The 24263-nt window shown below is 34.0% G+C and overlaps 2 protein-coding genes across 6 annotated transcripts in view; both read left to right on the forward strand.

Moving 5' to 3' along the window:
* The window catches only part of LOC145291416 (activating signal cointegrator 1 complex subunit 3-like), a 958449-nt gene that overhangs the window by 303813 nt on the left and 630373 nt on the right, over window positions 1–24263 (forward strand). The window lies entirely within an intron of this gene.
* The window catches only part of LOC145291417 (beta-1,4-galactosyltransferase galt-1-like), a 308485-nt gene that overhangs the window by 68227 nt on the left and 215995 nt on the right, over window positions 1–24263 (forward strand). The window lies entirely within an intron of this gene.

A 24263-nucleotide genomic window follows, 5' to 3' on the forward strand; every position in this document is an offset into this window, starting at 1 on the left:
AAAAAAACTATCAAATTTATTAATACACACACACACACACACATATATATATACAGCAGAGAAGCAAATGCAAAAAAAGGGTAAAAAAAAAAAATTAAAATATATAACAAATGCTACCAAAAGCAAGATAAGTTACTCTTCTACCTACCTAAATAAGTTTTGTGTGTTTTAACATATTTTAAAGATTTTTATTTTGTCTGAAAAAAGGTAGTGTCGAGTTGGTAAGTTTAATCAACAACAACATAACCGTTCCTGAAATTGCCATCTTCAGAGAGTTAAAAATAAACTTGCCATCTTCAGAAAGTCCAAAAATAAACAAAATACTGATAGAAATCCTCCCGAGCACTATATATATATATATATATATATATATATATATATATATATATATATATAATGATGGACTTCTGTCGATTTCGACGTATGAGCTTCCACAACAACAATTAAGTTGTTCGGAAATCCATACGGATGATTTGTTTATAGTGGTGAAGGCTTTGTGTAGAACCAACCATTCTTTTTGCTATTACTTCCAATCCTTGTCGGTGCAGAAGACAAAGCATGCAGTACAATGCAGGTTTTTACATCAGAGTTACCTTCTCCTAGATGCATGTCTTAACTAAGACGGGGAGTACATCTCCCCAGTGAATTAATTCGCCTCCAGATACCAACTTGGAAATTTCTATGATTTGGTGCGGTACATACAGTGCCTAGCCTTCCCAAATGATCACCTATCTTGTACTGGCCAGGCTCATTGTTGCTTAACTTCAGTGATCTGGTGGGAACCGGTGTGTCAACGTGATTGTGCCGCATGTGTACGTACATATATATATATATATATATATATATATATATATATGGTCGGGTCACCGGCGACTAAACTGGTTCCGCCACCAGACTTGTTTGGTGAGGAGGGCGGCTAGTCTCTCTGAAGGATTTAAAACAAGACCTTTCAAAGGGCAAATGAATCCTTTTTCGGGGTCAACTAGCACCGTGTGTGTTTTTGTGTATGTATGTGTGTACTGGGGTGGAGAGGGCTCCCGTAAGCCGTGGTGAAGGCAACCTTTCTAGGAGAAGCAAATCTCTGATTTAAAAAACCACAAAGCGGGAGACCGGTACCCGCATTGAGCTGGTCTGCAGTTTAACTTGTTGCTGGCTATCTTGCTCTTGCTTGTTGCTGGATCTCAACATTTTGAACCGAGAGAGAGACTTAGCTGTCGTACAAAGCTAAGACTCTGTAACATCATCTATGTATAGATACTCCCTCAGGCATTTGTCTATAAAAATGGTCCTATGGCGATGAAAGTCATTTTTGGGCTCATGGACTTTAAGTGTCTGAGGGAGTGGCACTCATCTGACAAGACGTTGCAATCATCGTATATATATATATTAGTGCTGAATATTTTGAAGAGAAGATCAATAACAATGTCAACGTGTCAGAATTTTTATTCATGGTCTCATCAGTTATACACACCCACATGCATATATATATATATATATATATATTGTATTTTGTGTACAGAAAGTTGTTAGATGAGACAAGTCATTGGTACCGTCGGTTTCAAGCCCGATAATTAGGACTGTTTAAGATGTCCGTATCAAGCTCTCTTCAGCCAATACTCATCTCCTAAATTTATTACCACCACTTATATATAAGTGGTGTTAATAAATTTAGTTTTCTTTTAATAATTCATGAATAATTTCTATTCAATCCAAAAGTGCTGAATACTCTGAATAGAAGAGCAATATTATTATTATTATCATTATTGCTTCCATCGACGTCTCAGGTTTTTCATACATGTCCCTTCAGTTATAAGGTTAGGACACTTTACATTATTTTGATCATCGATTGATTTGACTGAAGAATCGTCATGCTTAGTATTTTTTTTTTTAGTTTTACTGATTATATTTCCAATGTTTCCTGAAGCCACAAGTACTGATGGACGATCGAACTAATACGTACTATTATTTGAAATATATGATGTTAACAAATTTAGTTTGAAGTAAATAATGCATGTGATATTGACTCCAAAAGTGTTCAATGCTATGAAAAACAGAGTAATTGTAATTATAATATTATGGTTGCATTGATATGAGATAATATACATTACTATATATATATATATACATATATATACACACACACACAACTGTCTTTTTTTATATATATGTGTGAGTGCATATATCTGTATGTGTATGATTGTATGCATTTATATCAGGTGTGCCCTATTATTGTATTTATAAATATATTATTTAATGTCGATGAAAGGAGATACATTGTATTTAATAGGAACCCTGTTTTATGTATAAATATAATCCAGAGGTCTGAGGAGGTCTAACTGTAATAGATGCACTGAGACTAAAGCTGCTTTCAGGAACGCCAACAACCACTGTAAAAGAGTAATAAAAACTGCAAGAGAGCTATATGCTCAGTCCGTTAAATCCAAAGTAGCTGATCTGTGGCTTGGTTCCCACCAGTTTTGGCAAATAACAAATAGGATCCTGAACAGAAGTGTGCGTTCTATCCCACCCATTATCAATGGACCTGAGGTCATCTCGTCAGCATCAGACAAGGCTAAACTATTTGCAAAGAATTTTGCCTTAGGAGAAGTGCTTTCCAACACCCTGGAAAACCTCCTCAGTATGCCCTGTATTTAAGATTTCAGGTGATAAGTCATCTCCCTCTCAGTACAGACCAATAAGTCTCCTGTGTGTCATGAGTAAGTTGCTGGAATCCATATTAAATAGAGAAATAGTCAACCATCTCAGCAGAAATAACCTTCTTAGTGACACACAATATGGTTTCTGTTCTGCAAGATCTACCGCAGATGTGCTAACGGTTATATCTCATAGGATTAGTGAATCTCTCAACAAAGGCTTCCTTTCTAGGGCAATTGCTCTTGACATATCAAAGGCCTTCGACAAGGTATAGCATAAAGGCCTACTTTACAAGATTTCCAGCTACGGTATAACTGGAAATGTTTTCTCTATCATGAAATCATTTCTCTCTGATAGGCTCATAAGAGTAGTGGTCGATGGACAAAAATCAGAAGCCTGCAGTATTAATGCTGGAGTCCCTCAAGGGTCAATCCTGAACCCAACTCTCTTCTTGATCTACATCAATGATCTCCCTAAACACATACTTAAATCATTCGTTGACATCTATGCTGATGACACGGCTATCTATGACAACACATCAAAGGCTGTAAAGTTCTCTGATTCTCTCTCCTCTGATCTCGAAGGCATGGTTCAGTGGGGGAAAACGTGGCTGGTTACCTTTAATACATCTAAAACCAAACTCCTATCTTTACATCATCAACGCTCTGATCCCCATCTGGCATCAACTGAAATGGATGGTTCTCGTCTAGGAGAAGCCCCATGTTTTGACAAGCTTCTGGGTTTGACCTTTACTCCTGATCTGAAACGGAACACGACATCAAGTCTGTTGCCAAGGTCGCTGAAAAGATGGTGGGATCCTTCTACCGCTGCAGAAGATATCTCACTACTGATGCAATTCTCTATCTATATAAAAGCCAAGTACGCCCAAGGATGGAATACTGCTGCCATATCTTTGCAGGAGCTGCTAAAAACAGCCTATCCTGCCTTGACAGAGTACAAAATAGACTTCGTGGCTTAGTGGGGGATGCCCTTTTCTCTTTCCTGCAACCTCTCTCCCACAGAAGAGACGTTGCGAGCCTATCTTTGTTTTATCGTTATTCTCATGGCAGGTGCTCGTCTGAGCCCCAGTCTCTAGTCCCCCCCTGACCAATCTTTTACGAAAAACACCCGTCTAGCTGAAACCACCGTCAAAAATTTTCCCCACTCTTTATCTGTACCTAAATCAAAACGTACATTCCATGAACAAAGCTTCTTTCTTAGAACTGCACGCCTGTGGAACTCTGTTCCATCTGCCTGCTTCCCACCTGACTAGAACCTGGATGTCTTCAAGTCCAACATAAACAAATTCTTGATGATGAACCGCTCCCTTAAGTAAACACTTTTATTAAATCCCCACACTAACGTACTGTACATGCAATAGCCCTTATCCCTGAGTGGCATCCGGGCCTTGATATGTGGTGATCACCTTGTAAAAAAAAAAAAAAAAAAAGATTTGCAACTTTGACTGAAATATGTCTGCAAATGTGTAGTCAACAACTGTTTGTATAAATTTTATACCTGATAATATTACTTTTGTTTTACTTTTCCTTTTATTTCAGTAAGTTCTCAGAGATCAAGGAACCCTTTCTGGTTCTAATACTTGATTGCTATATGAAATACATTGATATCAAAGTGCTCGAGCATGATTTTCCTCTACTTTTCAAATCTTAAGTTAGTAAACCAGTAATGGACACTAATTTTTATCTCCCTAATTGGCCAGTAAAATGCATTATAGTATATCTTTCTTTTTGATCTGTTGGCCTTACTGGATTTCAGGACAAAAATTCATCTGGTCTGGTGTAGTATCCAGCTTCATGCTGTTGTTTGAGCCAACATGACTATGAGAACATGCACCATTTCTTGTATGAGCAAGTGTATAAGCGTGTGGGGAAATTATTTGGGCTTCAAATACTGTTGTTTTTTAATATTTGGTCACTAGGGTGTAGTATCCGTGTATCAGGGTGTCCTGACAAAGTCTTTTACAGAGAATAGTGTCTCCTAGGTTATTCAAGCCTTCAAATAAACGTGTGTGTAATGCCAAAAGACAATATTTATGTTGAACACAACTTATTACTTTTTTTCTCAAAGATGTAAGAAATCAATTAAGGTAGGAAAAGTGCATGAAAGTATTAATCTATTATATAAAGGGCAAGTTGACTGTGTTTTATATGTCCAGCTAAAAGTAAAAAACAAACAAACTACAAAACAAAGTGCCACAACCTTTGAACATCCTTGATCAGTATTGCCCTGGATGAATAATATTTAAAATTAAAAATTAATAAATATTCATAATTTGAGAGTCAACTGTGACAGGTTTGGTTAGTGGAGTGAGGGGGTGGGGGGTAAATGTTTCAGTACTATTATGTACTAATTTTGAAAGAAAATGCTGAATCATTTCTCAAGGAATGTATTACATGAATTAGAGTTGTGTGTGTGTGTGGAGAGGAATGGACATGGCAGAGAAGGCAGACAAAGAGAGAAAGATGGATAGAAAGACGTAAAGAGAGGAAAGTTTTAATATAAATGTTACGCTTTTACCCTGGCAACACTGGGTAACTCTACTAGTACAAAATATAGCATATTCAATTTAATTTGAATCGGTTTTTAGATTCCATAATCTGTGTCTCTAAACGTTAGACTTTCTGCATACTTCCTTTATCTATATCAGTGGACTATGTTTGCTTATTTCTGTGTTTATGTATGAATGGTTTTATACATGCATATACTAATAAAATACCCATCACAGGACGGGTATGAGCAATAAATAGAGCATTAGTTTTAAAATTTTTTTTTTTTTCGAGGGGGTGGGGTTATGGTACTGCTTTAGTGGCAGTCCCCCTAAATGGTGAAGTTCACAAGAAAAAAAAAAAATGGAAAATGTGCCCACGTTACTCATCCTGTTGCCTAGAATATATATTCCATAATTCATAATAAATTCAATAGTTTACCAAGCACATAAATATTATTAAAGTTCCTGAGTGCCCAAATTCTTTTACAAACGTATTACTTAATATAAGTCAAAATTTGATGTTGGGCAATTCTTTTCTATATTGAATTTTTCATAATTAATTTAAGTCCTATCTTATTTTTTTTTTTTTTTTAATTTTGGTGGGTGCATCTCACTAAATGATAAAGTTTACAAAAAAATAATGCGCTCATGTTACTCACAGGGTTCCCAATAATACATATTCCAAAATTCATAATGATTATTTCATGAAAAAACAAACATATTTATAAGCAGTTTCCAGTTGCATGTATATCCTGATATGATATTACGTTTTTGTAGTTATTGCAGGGAGATGTCAACGTCCTCCTACATACAGCGCCTGGTATTTCCAAATGGTCAACCATCTGGTACTTCCCAGCCTCAATGTTGCTTAACTTTGGTAATCTAATGAGAATGGGAGTTTCAACATGATTATGTCTTTGAATAAATATAGGATAATCGTCTGAGTATGTGAAATGGTAAATCCAAGTAGACAGCTCAATGCAAAATACAGAGCAATATTTATAATTCTAAAAAATGATTGATTGAAATGAACTCATTGAATTCTATGAAATTTATGGATTCTTGAAGTTTTCTGTGGTGCTCTTAGTAATGCTGCCCTGAATTTTATATTGAGGAACTCTTTCGAGATTATTGGCAGTTTGGGTCTAAAAATTATATAATGCGTATGAAGAAATGATTGCAAAGTGCTTAAGAGCATTATATATTCGTAATATGGTGCGATTAGTCATCTATACCGGCGGTTTTAGGCGCAATAGGTGTTTGGATATTGCCTCTTGATGGCTGGATGGCTGGATTGCTGGTACAAATGGTTAATCAGCACATAGTTTTATATTATAAATATATTGTGCTCTTATAAGTATATTTGAGCACTCTGTGATTATTTTTTTCATAGACGTTATATATAAAATCCCCAAAATAGTTTTTCTGTAGTAAACAACTGATGATCCCTAAAATAATATTAAGACTAGTGTGAATTCTTGGAAGCAAACTAATACAGTGGTTGCAGGAAATTAATTGACTTCCAAGTAAAATAGTTTGCCAACAAAGGACTTGGGATTAAAAGATTTAAAATATTTTTTTTTTTTTTTTTTTTAATATTGTTTCAAGAGTGAAAAAACTTACAAGAACTATATATGCATATCTATATAGATCTATAAAAGTGAAATTGTCTGTCTGTCTGTGTAAATTTTCCTACCAAACTACTCTGTCAATTTTCAGTCTACAGACTCGAGATTTGACATAAGGGTTATTGAGATTTGGAAAAATCTTTTTAATTGGTTTTCAGCCAGAAATTTGGCTGTCAAGTGGTCAAAGTTTAACGATTTTACCTTTGAAAACTTTACCAAATTCTGCCGTCAGTTTTGGGCTAAACACTTGAAATTTTAGATGTAGGTTACTTGGACATGGATCAAACTTTTTAATTTGATTTGAGCTCAAAACAAATGTTATGGGGTCAAAGTTTTAAAAAATTTGTCCATTGCGATCCTTAGCAAACTATTCAGCTAATTTTCGGTCTAAATATTTGAAATTTTACATAAAGTGTATTCAGACATGCAGCAAGCATTTTAATGGGCTTTTGGCCGAAAATTTGGCTGCCAAGAGGTCAAAGTTGAAAGAGTTGACCTTTGAAGACTCTACCAAACTCCTCCACTTATTTTGGATCTAAGCGCTTGAGATTTTAGATGTAGGTTATCTGGACATAGGTCAAACTTTTTAATATATATATAAACATATGCACATAAAGTTATGAACAGTACATAGGGCCCAAGCAAAGCTGGGCTGAACTGCTAGTATTTATATACATAAACAAATAGTCGCCTGACTAGGACTTCTGGTTTTAACCGACCATTTGTCTGAAACCTTAGTATGTCCAGTGTCGCGACCATGTAAATTTGTTTATATTAATAAAAATATATCTTGTTCTTCTTTTTTTGAGCACTCTTAATAACCTCGTTAAATTCATTATTATCACTCTTGAATACCATTAACCTGATATATATATATATATATATATATATATATATATATATATATATATATATATAGCATAATCACATTGACACACCAGTTTTATTTAGTCACTAAAGTTAAGCAACATAGAGCTTAGTCATTACTAAATGGGTGACCATTTGGGAAACGAGGTGCTGCATGTGTTCTCTGCTTATCTCAGCATTGTTTCCCGTTATCCACTACTCGTTGCCACTTGAACCAGAAAGTGCTGATCCGAGAATGGTGCGATTGGCGACTGCGCAGCCCTTGCTTTACAATTACATACGTAGCTACCCTTACAGGGGGTATCCATTATCTCTTAAGACTGAACGGATGCCATGATGATGATGGTGATTTTTAAAATATAATTGCTTATCACACTGACAGTGAGATTTCATAATCAAAATAAAAGAACTTTAACTTTTTAATATACAATTAATGCATTAAGGTCAAGTAATTTGCACATTGCTTTGCAAAAGGTCATTTCATTAGTTCACTATTTGTTCTTTTTGTTTTTTTTTATTCAATGATTGTATTCATTTTATTCAGTGGTACCCAACTACCGTGCCATGGCACATTGGTGTGCCATAAATAGAGTTTATTGGTGGAAGTTACAAATTGTTACAGGTGGAAAACAGTTTTTATATCGACCGGAGTTGTTCGTATAAATGTCAACTTGCACATTATTACTTGCGTGATGTGGATATCCTGACTTGGACATTCATAACATCACCGTTGAAGAAGACTACACGAATCTTATTTTTCTTAGTAGCACAGTGACACAACAAAAACAAAGAAAAAGAAAAACACTGTTTCTATCCTGATGAGGGCGCTATGATGTTGAAAAGTTTGATTTATAAACAAATAAATGTTTGTTTATTTTTTTTTTTTTTAAATATTTGCCCCCCTTTAATTGGTTTAAACTTACATTTTACATATAACTACTTAATTTACTCACATAAAATTAATATACGAAAGTATCGATTTATGTGTAAACTTTAAGTATTTACTTCAAAAGTGCTCAATACATAGGTAGAGCTAGTTAGTAAGTTATAAAATGTATATGGCGATTAAACTACACTGAATATTCCACGTTTCATCTACTCAGTGGATGAAACGCGGAATATTCAGTGTAGCTTAATCGTCATATACATTTTATAACATACTATATATATATATATATACATATATATATATATGGTTGTTTATTAAAGTAGGAATTCTCGAATTGAATTCTTCGTTATGTGTGTTTGAAGTATGTGGTTCTACAACAGTTTTTCACTTATTTTTACATAGTCCTTTGCATTATTGTTGTATTCTACAAGATCTTTCAAGTTGAATCGGTTGGACAATACATGACAAACAATGCAGTGTTACATCGTATGGTCCTCTTTGCTACATTCGCAAATAGTGGGTCAGTTTTTTAGCCTCTTTCAGTTCTTGGGTGTTTTTTTGCACTGGATCCAAGGTGCTTTTGAGCCAGGAGAGAGTCTCAGAAGGAAGGAGAGGAATTCTCACGTCAATAGGAGGGGAAGGAGCATTCTCTAGTCGTTTCGTCGTCCACACTTTTAATGAGTATAAATGTTTTTGCTTAGTTAATCTTTTTAGACAGACATTCTTTCCACTATAACTATTTAAATAGTTAGGAAAGTTGAAGAAGTGATGACACACAAAAAAAAGATAAACAAAAAAGACAGGTATTTTCATTTATTTATTTTTTATTACTTGTGTGTGTGGGGAGGGGGGTGTTCGTCATCAGGCCCAAAGGTCACTAGAGGATGTAGGTTAATGAGTGTCAGTTGGCCAATGAGATTATACCTTGATTATCGGAACTTGGGTAGTATAAGAGGATGGTTCAACAGGAACCTCTTCATGATAGATTTAAAGGCGGTCATATTATAGTTAGCTGGGAGGCAGCCCCACAGTATTGTGTTCAACAGATGGGCAGTTCTAGGAAATAAATTTTGCTTATGGAATTTACATTTATTTTTAGGCACAGCTAGATAATAAGAGAAATTGTTAGCAGTTGATATAGCAAGACAAGTATCTGGTGTGTGGATGTTCTCCAACTATTAAACAAACTCTACTTTTATTGGCTAATATTTGCGTCTGATCGATGATAATATTTTTTTGACAAATAATTAAAATTACTATTTGTAGAATACATATACATGTAGATTTTGTTTGAAAATAAAATAATAAAAATTAAATAAAATGAAAAAAAATTGAACATATTTTTAAATAAAATGAAAAATTTAAACATTTTTTTTTTGTTCTTTGATCTTTTGGCTAAGAGTAAAGTGTAGTATCTGTTCTGATAATACGGAAGGCATTTTTTTTTTTTTTTTTTTGGTCCCAATTTAGAGTATTTTTTGTGAGATGGGTTTTCCTCACATGAAAAACCGACCTTGTATCCACCTCTGCCCTCATCAAGTAATAAGAAAAGGACAATTTTTAAAAGAAATACCACAAGAATAATCTGGATTTAAAAAAACAAACAAACAATTAAAATCAAATTTTTAAGTAGTTTAAGAATATATTTTATTTAAAATATATATCTATATTTATGTTTAACTCGTATGTTCTATCATAAAAGAGAAAAACTGAAGTCAGAAGCAATTAAAGAGTTACTGGAGTGATACTATTAAAGACATTGTCAAGACTGCTGCAAAGAAGATGGGCTTCCTCTACCATGCTAGAAAACTACTTGCACCTGACTATATCATATACCTTTAGAAACCCACTATTTGCCCATGCATGGACTATTGCTGCCACATCTGGACTGGTACATCTACCACAAGTCTCTCCCTCTTAGACAAGGTTCAAGAAAGAGTTTCCAATCTAATAGGTCACTCACTATCAACCAAACCCCAACCTCTGTCTCATCACCACAATGTTGAATTCCTGTGTTTGTGTTGTTACAAGTACTTGAATGTAATGCACCCTGACAAACATGTAGCAGTTGTGTCCCTTCGACGTAAATACCCCTAACTAACCTGGCGAGCAGCAAAATCTCACCCCTTCACTGTTAAACTCCTTAGATGCCGGAAAGCCTTTTATTCTAATAGTTTCTTTCCATGAACTGCTAGACTTTAAAATTCCCTTCCTGTCTCTTGTTTCTCTGACTATACTAACTTGCACAGATTTAAATGTACTGTTAACAGACATCTTGCTTTTCAACCATCTAAATAGTGCCCCTCTAGACACGATTCCAAATAGTAGCTCCTTGTTTATAGGTAAATCAGAATCAAAATAATGGTAAAAATTTACACTTTGTATGACACCTAGTTTATTCCGTTTGACCTACTCACGTTGGGAACGTAATCAAATTTATATAAAAACAATAAACAAAATAATTATGTCTTTAAAGATCCACTGGTCCAAATATCCAAATAAATTGAAATAAAAAGAACTCTTTTATCCAGGAAGAAAAAAAAATTTTTTTCTCTATTATCATTAAAAGGGGGAGGTGACAGTGATCAAGTGGTTAATGACACTGCTTGATAACCTGAGTGTTCCAGGTTCGAATCCAGTTTGTTCCATAAAAATCACTTTCATTTGGGATGTTGGCAACCTTCTCGTGGTCCCTCCGGGAAGTACTCGATGTCTTTCTAGAAATAATTCTGACTAGAAAAATGTCAGGGAAACCGATGCCAACAATAGAATCTTCGGATTCATACAATATGACAATGGTCGTCATGAAAGGATCAAATAATTTCTCATATTAAAATCTCCAAACTTTACAGGATTGAAAACAAGAAAAACTACCCCCCCCCAAAAAAAAGAAACGAAAACAACCGTGTAATTGTAATTCTAAAATACAAATTTTATCCAAGCAATTAAACGAGTAAACACGGCAAACGTTGTCTCACTGCTTTCATCTATTTCTTTGAACCCATTCTCTCTCTCTCTCTCTCTCTCTCTCTCTCTCTCTCTCTCTCTCTCTCTCTAGTTCTTGGTGTTTTGTATAGGGCTAGTTTTCGGGGAGGGGGGGGGCTGTAATATCGAAATGTTCACATTTCTTACTTTGGTTTTCCTCATGTGATTATCATATGCATATGCTTTCAATCGACGATAATAGAAAAATGTCGACATAAGTTCATTTTTTTTCTTAATTTTTTACAAAGGAGTCACCACTTATCAAGGCCTAGAGGACACTCGAGGATAAGGGTTAATAAGTGTACAATGGTCAATGGGACAATGACGTAGTAATTGTTAGTAGTGGAAATTTGGTAAATTGGATTACTTAAGGGGAACGGCTCATCAAGAACTTGTTTATGTTAGACTTGAAAATAACCATATTACAGTCAGCAGGCAAGTGGAAGAGAGTTCCACAGGTGTGCAATTCGAAAAAAGAGGCTTTGTTCATGGAATGTACGTTTAGGTTTAGGCACGGATAAAGAGTGGGGGAAATTATTGATAGTGTTTTCAGCTAGACGAGTGTTTCTCGTGAAAGTTTGGCGGGGGGGGGGCATAGATTGGAGCAGACGAGCACTTGCCAGTTTCTCATAAAAGACAAACAGAGGATGTTCAACATTTTCATATCCTGATGGGTTCGTATAAGCGAAACCTCTTACAGTTCTGTGTAGCTTATGAACATATTTTCACACATTTACCAAACTTGATTGTGCACTGTGGAAATAAATATTGCAACAGGTATATATGAATTATATTTCTCTTTGTCTGCTCCACTTTCTCATAGAAGCTATTGCGTCGATCTGGCAGAAATTTATTGTGGAGCCTTTGTTATAAGGTGCAGCAAACTAAGTATTATGGTATCCATTCGATTGACAGAGATTAATAGGGATTGTTTACCACAGTACCACATTTACTCTAAAAGGTTAGCGGAAATCACTCATTATAAGTCAACAGGCTATAACTTTTGCCTATTTTTAACGCGCTAACTTTTGTTTTTGTGATAAGCATTACTATAACGAAATGAAAACATTTGTATGCAATATATCTATCCTTTTTTACTAGCAAGGTTTTGTTACCAGTGTTAATGGTACTGGACTTCAATCACTGGTGTCCTAATTTTGAATCAGATATAGAGAGCAAGACGCGTGTCTGAATACTTACATTATATATATATGCTTCATCTATATGGGTGAAAGGGAATAATGTTTCCCCTTTAGCATTTAGGTAATGCTTTTCCATAAAGATATTCGAATATGTTTGATTGTCAGTATTGTATAAACAGTAGCAAAATAAAACATTTATATATCGATTTCTCTCCTGCTAGTGAGTTTTCGTGGCTCAGTGTTAAGGGCATCAAATTCCAATTACTGAGGTTCCGGTTTTCGAATCTGACTAGATTCAGCCATGCTGATGATCTGTAGATGGTGAAACATGTGTCTGTGGATAATTTCATTTTATATACAGATTTTCCACAATTGTGGAATCGCTAATGAAAAGCATAATTTGTTTATTTTTAATGTAATAACTTTTTACATAGTCAGACCCAAATAGCATTTAAGCGGACTAATCAAACTTTGTCAAAGTTGCCAGTTTTCATATGTTATTGTTGTACTATGTTATTGACAATATAACAAACTTATTTGCAGTTTATTTTATAAATTATAATCCAGATGACTTCTAATGTGAAACATTTTTTTAAAAATCACCTAAAAATAAAAATCACCAAGAGAAATAACTCATTTTCAACTGAGGAATATAATAGGAGTTATCTACCTTAAAATAAAAATGTGCAAATAAATAAAAAATTAAAAACTAAAATGAATTCACTGCATTCCGGGAAACACTAGTAACAAATAAATGATTTTTATATCTTAAAAATAAAAAAATAAATATCAGATTTTGTTAGAGAAAATAATTATTTAAATAATTTAAATATTTGAAAAAAAAAAAAAATATGTAAGAAACCCCCTCCTCCGAAAAAAAACAATTAAACATGGGTCGGCCATTTTTGGAGAAAATGTTAACTTTATGTAGCAAAATGGATCACAATCAAGCAGCTGTGGTTACTGAGAGGCAGCCTTGATTGGATCCAATCTTTACAGTGGAAAGGGGAATATAGATAAGGTTTGATTTAAATATTGGAAGAATGGAGGGGGCCGAAGATTGAAGCAATAATTTTTAAAAAATTGATTTCCTTGCGAGGAAATGAATCTTTTAAACTAGTAACATTTTTTTAAAAATTCTTAATGTAATAAAAAAAGTTGTTTCTGTAAACGATTGAACATGATATCATGTATCAGCAGCTATCATAATAAATGCTAATCACCAAATCAGCTTTTAAAAAGTTTTGGAACGTTTTGGTTTATACTAATGAAAATTCAATGTGAGAAGAATATGCATTGCAAGAATACCAGACATTTATTTACAGGTACTTTCCAGAATAACGCCTTGTCTCTTGTTCAAAAGTCCTCTCGCACTCCATTGTGCTTAACAAGACTCAGCAGTGTCGAACATGTGGTACTCCATCCTTGTCCAGCATGCGTCTTTTCCTGTCGTTCTCAGCCCACTAGTGTAACACATCTATCTCTGTTCTTCTCTCCTCTAGGATCTATGTTTTCCTCTTTTTATGATCTTTTTCTTTTCTTCCTTGCTGTGACATCACCTTGCACACGGCTCGTTATTTGCATACGTTGGCTGTTGCTGCTGCCATATGCATGTCCATACTCCATTACAACAGTTTTACTCCACTGTTATATGATGAAAAATAAAATTTTGCTCTCGACTAGCAAATTTTTATTTGTTATTGCTGTATTGTGTTATTTACAATATAATAACGTACTTAGCTACAATTTATTTTTAAAAAGTTACAGCTACTTGAGCCAAGACCATTGCTAAACTTTGAAACACTTTTAGATAATCACTTAAAAATAATAAAAATCAGCAAGCGGATATCTTATTTCAAGTTTAAGAATATATTAAGAGTTGTCAAACGTTTGAAGATGTGCAATATATAAAAATTGAAAACAAAAATGACTTCAGTGCATCCTAGGCAACGCCAAGTGCAGCTAGTTGAAGTAATTACGATATCAATTGTTTGTTGTGTATATAGCATCAGAAATGTTTGTGACTTTCAGCAGACAACTCCTTAAATACAACTGAATAATAATTAAAAAGAAATCATTTATTTTTATTGAAAATCTTAAAATTCATTTTGAACCAATTTTGTAGCTGTTGTAAGGTTTGTTGAATTATTTAGAATTTTTCGTTTATAAAAATGGTAAACTATAGAGAGGGCACCACGTCTATGAAATCTAGATTTTGAAATTTAAAAGAAAAATTCTTTTATTTAAGATTACATAGTAAACTATGAAATTATATTTTAAAAAAACATGTTTTTCTTTTTGTAATTATAAGAAGAATTTCATTATAAATTAGTGAATTTTAAGAACTGTTGTATTTCAAAGAATTTTCATTTTTCAAAAAAGGAAATGCGCTAACTTTTAATCCATTCCTAAAATTTACCTTTACAATTTAAAACGTGACATGTTTTTTATATCTTATTATTTCTTATGTTTTCAAGAGATATTAATGTACAAATATTCAATAGTCAGTTAAGATCAAACGTTAAAAAAAAACATTTTTTTAATGGCAAATTGTTGATTGACTGAACAAGATGTCGATCTAGACAGTCATGATTATGCTTACTGTCATGCAGCAATTATCACAGATTAATAATTTAAAAAATAAATGGATAAACTGAAGAAAACAAAAATAATTTAATTACATTAACATTTTAATGATTATTTTTTTCATATTTATACTTTTTTTTTTTGTAATTTAAACCAGTTGCATGGATAACTACTTGCCAATACGGCTGAATGAAGTCAACATCACGAAAGTTGGACAGGCTTCTTTAAAACAAAACAAATGCTGTATGTAGAATCTATGCAAAAGTCAGACTTTTGTTCTAAATGTAATCTCTTCGCTTGCAAATGGTGTCTTCACAGTGTTGAAAATTTAAGGTTGATAGAACCAAAACTCATTTTGTATTCTGTCACAATTTTCTCTAATGTAAAACCGGAATTTACCAAAAGTAGAGATGGAATCAAGGAAAATCTAAAACTGAAAATTCATTTATATATTAATACGATAGCGTGTGTGTTATTTTCTGTGTCATACTTACATTCAGATCGTTTAATTGTTATGTACTTCCATTTCTTGTCATAAATAATTTTACCAAGAATTCTTAAGTTTTGGTTTCGGTTTCGATTATAGCTGATGCCACTTAAGTCATCTATATTTTTTTATAAATAATTTTATCAAGAATTCTTCATAAATTTTGGTTTCGGTTTCAATTTTGACTATAGCTGAAGGAACTCAAGTTTTATTTTGGTTTCGATTCAAGCTAATGCACCCAAGTCATATGAATATATTTTTTTTATTTTTGAAATCGCAACTTTATAATATATAAAAATCCATACAACATTAACTCTAATAATATATACAAAATCTGCAAAAATTAAAATATCATACTTAAGCGTACTTTACGACCTGACTTTCCCGGGCATTCGTTCTAGCTTAGATAAATACTTCTGCAGTTCTAACAAAAAAGCTACAATAATATCAGAGCGTCTCCATTTACACTGAACATCTACAGAATGCCAACATCAATGTATTACGTATGAATGAGTCTCCTGTGAGGTCCCGCTAGTTATATATATATATATATATATATATATATATATATATATATATATATATATATATATATTCATATCAAAAGCCATTAAAAATGATTTTTAAATATTTTATCATTGTAGGCTAGTGTCTGGTCAGTACATATATCACAATTAATGGCCCTGTACTATTTGTTCTTGCAGTCAGTCCATGGCTTGCAAGACCACTACTACCAGGTCTTATATTCAATATCTGATTTTCTGAAATAGTCAGTTCTTAGGATGGGTGACCAAGCTCAATTTCCCTTAACTTTAGTGGTCATGCAGGAATCGGCATGTCAACGTAATTATGTCTGTTTGTTGTGTTGTATCGTTCTGTTAGCTTTTAGAAATCTGTGATCATTATTAATAAACGAACATGGATCAGATGGCTGATTCAACATAAAAGAAGGAATTAATTACTTCTTTTTGAATTGCAATGTTTGATAATCGTTAAGCCTCCCACCCGTCCACATATACACACTTCCTGTAAGGACATGCACTCATTCAGATCCATAAAATCATTGCAGGGTTATCTAATCCAATAATTACACTAGATAAAATATAACGATACTTCAGTTTACATTTGTAACGATCATTATGGAATTTATTACTTTCTTTTTGTTGATATTAATATCAGCTTTGTTTTATTTATATATATATATATATATATATATATATATATATATATATATATATATATATACTAGCGGGGGTACCCGGCATTGCTCGGGTGTGGAAAGGTGGTGTAACAGGGAACCGAGGGAGGGGGGGGGGTGAAAAAAATGGTAGAGGCGGGGTTCCCTGGCGTTGCCTGGGTTAAGTAAGGAATCCAGGGTGGGGGGGAAGGTTAAAAAAATAAATTGGTAGTGGGGGTGGGCGAAATAACAGTAGGTAGTTTGAGTGGAGAGAGAGAGAAAAAAAACTGGGAGTAGGCAGGCAAGCTCGAACCCATAACGCAAAGGAGGAAGAGAAAGTGAAAAAAACGTAATGTCTTCACTGATGCCTCCATAGCCAAACCGGAAGTGGAGAGCGTTAAAATTAAGCCTACTCAATCAGAAAGTAAAGGATAACTTGCAAAAATATCGGCGAAAAAACGAATGAATGTTTTTGACCAATTTTTTCAATATTTGTCGTCCAAAGGATGGAGCTTTAAAACGATACTGATCTCGTCAGGATCCGTCGCTTCTGTTGAAAGTTTTTGCGAAATATACAAACACATACACACACATTTTGCCTTTTATATATATATATATATATATATAGTAGAATCCCGGAATACGGCAGTAAAAATTAGTAACAAAATACAGTACAGTATATAATACACATGTATATAATCAAATAACATCATAAATAACACCGTAAGGCAGGGCAAATACCGTAACCAGGGATCGAAAAAAACATATTCCACATTGTAACCTGAAAAAAAAAACGTATCCTTTACTCACCGTATCCCGGGGTTCTATTGTATATAAGTTCAACTATATTAAACTAAAAAACAATTTTTTTTTTTCAAAAGTGCTCAATACATTACTAGAGATTTTATAAATATAATTATGTAAACATTATAATGAGTCTGTGGTTCAATCAACCTTTCAACGTTAACACGTTTTGTTAGGACTCCAATGAATTGCTCCTCTTTACCAGGTATAGCTTTTTACTATTCTGATAGGGTTGTTTTGTTATTGAAATAAATTTCCTCAGGTTCTTTTATTCTATATTAATGGGAAGAAATCCAGTTGATTGATCGATTATTAAAAATAAATTATAAAACAAGAGTATAACATTTATTTATATGTTCGCTTACATAAATTTAGAACAACATCGATACTGTCGGTTTCGAATTAACAAGTGATTTACACCCACTGATCGCGTTATGTTTTTTTTTTTTTTCACCAATTCAAACTTTATTTTAAATGAATATAAATATTATTGATTATTGATGAATTTTGTGTTAATGCTGAATTGCATGAATGGATTAGGTTTCGATTTAAGGTTTGGTTAGTGCAGTTGTATTAAAACACGTATTTTAAAAATAGTTTTAAAAATACTCAAAAAGAATGGTTAGCTCAAGTCATGTAGCATTTTTAGCTGTTATAAACTGTAGGTGGGTGGAAGATAAACTTGAAAGATTTCTACTGTCAATCCATAATTTGAAAGATAATTTTTTTTTTTTTTTTTTACATGGAGTTCACCACTTATCAAGGCCCAATGGCCACTCGGGGATAAGGGTTATTGTGTGTACAGTAATCAATGGGATAGTGTAGCAATAGTATTGGAGAATTGATAAGGTGTCATTACTTAGGGGGACGGTTCATCAGGAATTTGTTTGTGTTGGACTTGAAGACATCCAGGTTGAAGTCGGTAGGGAAACAGTCAAGCGGAACAGAGTTCCACAGGCGTACAGTTCTAAGAAAGAAGCTTTGTTCATGGAATCTACGTTTTGATTTAGGCACAGATAAGGAGTGGGGAAAATTATTGACGGTGGTTTTAGCTAATCGGGTGTTTTTTGAAAAAGATTGGTGAGGAGGGACCAGAGAATGGAGCTCAGACGAGCACTTGCCATGGAAATAACGATAGAACAAAGATATGCTCGCTACGTCTCTTCTGTGGGAAAGAGGTTGCAGGGTAGAGAAAAGGGCATCCCCCACAAAGCCACGAAGTCTATTTTGTACTCTATCAAGGCAGGATAGGCTGTTTTTAGCAGCTCCTGCCAAGATGTGGCAGCAGTACTCCATCTTTGGACGTACTTGGCTCTTATATAGATAGAGAATTGCATCATTAGTGAGATATCTTCTGGAGCGGTAGAAGGATCCCACCATTTTCCCAGCGACCTTGGCCACAGACTTGATGTATGTGTTCCATTTAAGATCAGGCGTAAAGGTCAAACCCAGAAACTTATCAAAACATGGGGCCTCCCCTAGACGAGAGCCATCCATTTCAATTGATGCCAGATGGGTATCAGAGCGTTTATGATGTAGAGATAGGAGTTTGGTCTTAGATGCATTAAAGGTAACCAGCCACCTCTTTCCCCACTAACCACGCGCTCAAGATCAGAGGAGAGAGAATCAGAGATAACACCATCATTTACGGCCTTTGATGTGTTTCCATAGATGGTCGTGTCATCAGCATAGATGTCAACGAATGATTTTAGTATGTGTTTTAGGAGATCATTGATGTAGATCAGGAAGAGAGTTGGGCCCAGTATGGACCCCTGAGGGACTCCAGCATTAATACTGTGGGCCTCTGATTTCTGCCCATCAACCACTACTCTTATGAGCCTATCAGAGAGAAATGATTTAATGACCGAGAAAACATTTCCAGTTATACTGTAGCTGGAAATCTTGTGTAGTAGGCCCTTATGCCAAACCTTATCAAAGGCCTTTGATATGTCGAGAGCAATTGCCCTAGAAATGAAGCCTTTGTCAAGAGATTCGCTAATCCTATGAGATATAACCGTTAGCACATCTGCTGTAGATCTAGCAGAACGGAAACCATATTGTGTGTCACTAAGAAGGTTATTTTTGCTGAGGTGGTTGACTACTTCTCTATTTATTGTGGATTTCAGCAACTTACTCATGACACACAGGAGACTTATTGGTCTGTACTGAGAGGGGGATGACTTATCACCTGAAATCTTAAATACAGGGCATACTGATGAGGTTTTCCAGGGTGTTGGAAAGCACTTCTCCTTAAGGCAACACTTAAACAGTTTGGTAAGTACGGGGGCAAGTTCTGGTTGTAATTTTTTTAACACTATAATTGGAATACCGTCAGGACCAGTTGCTTTACTGGAGTCAATGTTCTTGATTAGCTTGGCGACCTCACGCACAGTATTTGTATGTTGCATAGTGTGTTGTCTGTTATAGGAGGGAATATGGGGAGTTGATGGCCTTCGTCGCACAGGGTAGAATTTGCCGCAAAGTTTTTGGTAAATAGTTTGGCCTTTCGGATGCTGTCGAGATGACCTCTGGTCCATTGATAATGGTTGGGATAGAACGCACGTTTCTGTTCAGGATCCTATTTGCTATTTGCCAAAACTGGTGGGAACCAAGCCGCTGCGCAGCTACTTTGGATTTAACGGATTGAGCATATAGTTTTCTTGCATTTTTTATTACTCTTTTACAGTGGTTGCTGGCGGTCCTGAAAGCAGCTTTAGTTTCAGTGCATCTATTACATTGGTAGCTACGGAAAAAATGATTTCTGTGTGCGATGGCAGCAGCACATTCAAACAAAAACCTAACAGCCATGGCTGGCTGTTAGGTTTTTGTTTGAATTTTTTGGATGGTATGAATTGGTCTATGCCTACAATTAACCATTCGATCAGGTCTGATACTATAGAGGACACATCCTTTTTATACATGGAATGGAGAGGTAGATCAGATATGAATGTACGGAAGCTATCCCAGTCCACCATAGAGTATCAGTATACAGTACGCGGAGCATTCCAAAAATAATTCCTCTTATTTTATTCTGCCCGAATGGATAAGAGGGGATTGCAAATTGCGTTGTTATAATAACTAAACTTATGCATTCATGATCTGAAAGTTTCATCTCTTTGTTGCAGATGTTGATGGTGTGAGACACTAAAAAGCACACCCTGTTATGGATGTGCATCAGAAGCAGAAATGTATTGAATTCCTGGCAAAAGCGCACTGAGAATGGTGATGACTATCTTGAAAAAAAAAAATTCTCGAGCATAAAAGGTTGCTTATTTTAATGATACTACTCCCATCTTCATAGCTCTTCAACTTTTTGAGTAAACAAAAATATGACGCTTTACTTCTGGAAGGACCGTAACAGTTTTTATAAATTTAATAAAATACGAACTATAACAAATTTTCATGATCTAGTTTGGTGTTGGTTTGTAATCAGTTCTGATTGAGTCATCTGCAGGTTGAAGGTTCAATCCTTACTAAAGGTGATAATAACTAGAATAACATGAACATTTCTACTCAAGAAAGAATAGAAAGTGGATCTTGGGTTTACTTTCGGCAACAGTATAACTTTCGCGTCCCTTATTTTGTCCTTCAGTCCTCGCATTCGATGAGCGATGTTTCTGACAAAGGGGAAAGAATTGCTGTCTTCTGAGGCGAAGTCTATTCCATCTAACACTTCATCCTGGGCAAGTTTTTAACACTGGAGTAAGTTTTTTTTTTTAAAACTCCTTGCATCAAGTGGCTTCTTGCCTTGTCTGGAGTGATTTCCATTAAAAAAAAAAAAATTAGATATTAAAATCGGTTGGAAATACAATTTTTATTAACACAGACCAACATTTAATATTTCAGAACTAACAAAACCGATGTATGATATCACGAAAGCTGGTAGGAATCTGGTTCTATTTGATATATTGTTTCGCTATTATCGTGAATAACCCAACTGGTGTTTGAGTTTTGCGTCCAACCTCATTTGTGCCACATGATACAGATACTGCGGTAGAAAATTATATAACTTTTTAATATACGACTTGATTTCTTATAATCTGTCTTTCTTGACTAATATGCATATGTGCGTGATGATGGATGGTTACGATTTTGGCTCACATCTTGGCTCAATTATTGCTCGCTATCTTCAGTCATCTAAGGATAACACTAAAGAAGAATACAATAATGGCTATAAAGCAAGACAAGGATATTTTATTGTGTATTTATTAAAGTGAATCTGTTGGTCGAATCAAATCAGCCGGTTGAATGCAAGGCTTGAGTGGAAGGCAATCATTGATCTAAAGATTTATGGATGAACAAGTTCAAATAATTATTTCCAGTAGTTTGGACATTTGTTGGTGCCACCCAGCATAGAAAGACTCCTCTATCAGAAGACGATTCCTGTTTTTACATTTTTGATTTGTTCTTTCTACTCCATTGCTATAATCGGTCCAGACCAATTTCTTTAAAAGCATTCGCTACTTTGACCTTTGACTCTAATAGCATGGAGCATTTCGTTGGGTTCTTTTCAGGAAGCGTGCATTTATGTTTTTGTCTAATTCACATCTGATTTTTTTTTTTTCGCTATCCTTTTTAAAATGACTCTTACGTGTTTGCCTCTTTTCTTTTTTCTATTTTTATTTTTTTTATTTTTTATTTTTTTAGCAGTTGAGTTTTGAGTGATTATTTACAAAAAGCAAATAACTTCCCTTTTAGTTTAAACTCAAAACGAGGCTTTGTCAACATTAATAAAATCAGGGCAGGACATTTGTTCTGATCTGTTGATGTGCATCTCATAGTTAAAGTGGGTTTTGGAAGTTTTTTTTTTTTATTGCAAAAGCAATTTGGTATTTTAGGTCGTTTATATATATATATATATATATATATCAATTTTGCAATTACGAAGGGTCACCTAGATACTGAATATTTTTCCTGACTTATAAACTTAAAATAAATTATATATTCATCTCTTATATATATATACTAGCAAAAGTACCCGTCATTGACTGGATTCAAAAACAGCCTACAGAAAATGGACTCTGATTTATGAAAGTATGATAGGTTATGAAAAGGAAGGGTTGTAAAGAGATAGCTTCGAATTTGGGGGTATCAAAATCAAAGCAAAATATGATGAAAGTAAAAATAAAATAGATAAACCCCATAATTTATTATACCATAACTGTTCACACTGAAACACTTATCACAATATTCTGTGGATCTATATTTAAAAACCTTGTTAAACTTTGTGACATATTTCCATTCTATGGAGGTCAGACACGAACGAACACCCCATAATTTTATCATACCATATTTCTTCAAACTGAAACATACTTATCAAAGTATACTTGCGCAGATAGATATGAAAAGTCTTTATTAAAGTTTGTGCCTATTTCCATCCTGTAGAGGCCAGGTGCGAACGCAGATCCCACAATTATATTATACCATCCCTATTTAAGTTAAAAAATATTTATCAAAGTATTATTATGTACCTCTATATCAAAAACACTTGTAAACGTTTTTTTTTTTTTAATTTTTAAATTTATTTCCATACTTTGTGGACCAGGCACGTACGCAGACCCCACAATTTTAATGCCAAATCATACATACCCATGCCTGTGTCTCGATACATCTTCTATCATTATATGTGATCAGTTTTCTATAATAGTCAACCATATAGGAGGCTATTCGTGACCAGACACACACACACAGACGTTCAGCTTTATATATATATATATATATATATATATATATATATATATATATATATATATATAGAATTAGGTTATTAAAGAGTAGATCTTTAACAAAGCAAACCTTATCAAATAGAAAAGGCTGAACACTGTTAAGAGGAGCAAATAAATATATTAAAATAAAAGCTGAGGAATAAAAGTTAAATATAAGTTTATTATATCAGAAAAAAAAGAAAGAAACTTGAAACTAAATGTTTCTCATTAGAAAAGAAAGGTCAGAATTATATAACATGTAAATATAAATAAAAACTGGTTTAATAACATTGAGATTGGAAATGAGAGTGAAGGAATACGATATTAAGATATATTAAAATTAAGACCATCCTTAAAGTTAAAAAATCATCTTTAAAAACCAATATTTCATAAGATACCGGGTGTTGCAATCTCTAGCCTAGGCTAAACGAACATAGTTTTGTGATTTAGCAGTCGTCTTATACAACCGATATATGATAAATTTATTAAAATTTGCTCCAATTTTGTACCTTGTTTTATCTGACGGTGGCCTTATAACTGAAATGTACGGTAGGTATATAGTATAATATAAGTATAATAATAAAGTATATTTATTTCCAATCTATCTTCGAAATCCATGGAACCTTCCAAATATCCAACAGGTTTCATAACCGACCTTTCAAATTAGCAGAGTTGAAATTTGCACTTTATTGAAGTTAACTTTTGAAGGTGTTCCTATAACATTTTGGTGTAAGTGTTACCTTACTCTTTGTATTCGTTTGTATTTCAAAATCAACATTAATTTTAACTTTTAGTGTGTGTGTTTATATATATTAGTGATGGGACGATT

Source organism: Euprymna scolopes, chromosome 12 (genome assembly GCF_053919585.1).
Source record: "Euprymna scolopes isolate OS-2025 chromosome 12, ASM5391958v1, whole genome shotgun sequence".
Classification (NCBI taxonomy): Eukaryota; Metazoa; Mollusca; class Cephalopoda; order Sepiida; family Sepiolidae; genus Euprymna; species Euprymna scolopes.